At 64.8% G+C, this 1,082-nt stretch overlaps 1 protein-coding gene across 2 annotated transcripts in view; it reads left to right on the top strand.

Annotated features, from left to right (window-relative positions):
- The first annotated feature begins 525 nt into the window (after positions 1–525).
- The window catches only part of CPNE3 (copine 3), a 47,879-nt gene continuing 47,322 nt past the window's right edge, over positions 526–1,082 (top strand). Inside the window, exon 1 of one of the 2 annotated variants that reach the window (XM_040261124.1) lies at positions 526–637. The gene's annotated coding sequence lies outside the window, so the exon portion shown is untranslated. Of the gene's footprint in view, positions 642–1,082 lie in introns of both variants that reach the window. The other variant, XM_040261125.1, reaches the window with a different exon arrangement.

Here is a 1,082-nt window from a genome sequence, read left to right as displayed (position 1 = left end):
GTATTGGAGTTTCAGCTTCAGCATCAGTCCTTCCAATGAATATTCAGGACTGATTTCCTTTAGGATTGACTGGCTTGATCTCCTTGCAGCCCAAGGGACTCTCAAGAGTCTTCTCAACATAACAGAGGATAGGAGTTAGCACTTGTCTACTTTCATGCTGAACCTGATTCTTTCCTGGTTCACAATGCGGTCTAAATTTTCTCAAATGTAAATTCTTATATTTTCAGGAATTTATTTTGGTGTATCGGATAACTTACTTAAAAAGCCTGAAGTCTACTAGGGGTTTTCAGTAAGAAACCAATCAGTTTCGGGCAGGAGTGGCCGAAGTGGGCGGAGCCGGGCTCAGCCCCACCCGCTCCGCCCCTCAACCGGGCCTCGCCCACCCCCTCGTCCAGTCCCGCCCCCATCCCCGACTCGTCCCTCGGCCAGCCCCAGCCTCTCCTCGCCCCTCAGCCCCGCCCCGCCACTCCGCCCCTCTACTGGGCCCCGCCCACCAGCCCGGGCCTGGCCCGCCCCTCGGCCCCGCCCCGCCCTTCGGCCGATCCCCGGGGTTTCCTTGGACTCAAGGCGACTGGGAGACTGTGCGGTGTCCGCCTGCGGGTCCTTACGGAGTGATTCCCATCCCTGTGGCCGAGCCGTGAGTGCGGACTCTCCTCTGCTTCGGGCCCGGCGTGGCGGGGCACCCGGAACCAAGCGGTCCCCTGGAGAGGAGAAGGGACCAGGTTGGGAGAGCCGAGCCTGCGGGATCCGCGTGACTGGGCCGGGCCGCCCTCGCGCTGCGGGCGCATCCTGGGCTCCGCGCGGCCCGGACTTGGCTGGGCGCGTCGGGCCTCTGCAGCCGCTGGACGCGCGATCGGCGACCAGCCCAGGCCCAGAGTTGCCCGACGTCTCCCGGGGAAGCCGGAGCTCCGGGTTCAGCTCCGGGCAACGAGGCGCCGCCTGCGCGTGGCGTCTGGTGCCCGGGACCTCCCCCAGCCTCCTCCGGACTCGTGGTCCGCTCTGTGTTTCGCTAGTACCGGGGGGGGGGGGGGGGGGGGGGGCGCGGGGCGCCACCGGAGTAGCAGTTACAGAGGCAGCCACGA

Source organism: Oryx dammah, unplaced genomic scaffold (assembly GCF_014754425.2).
Source record: "Oryx dammah isolate SB20612 unplaced genomic scaffold, SCBI_Odam_1.1 HiC_scaffold_19, whole genome shotgun sequence".
Taxonomy (NCBI): Eukaryota; Metazoa; Chordata; class Mammalia; order Artiodactyla; family Bovidae; genus Oryx; species Oryx dammah.
Note: the sequence above shows the minus strand (reverse complement) of the source record. Positions and strands in the feature narration are given on the sequence as shown.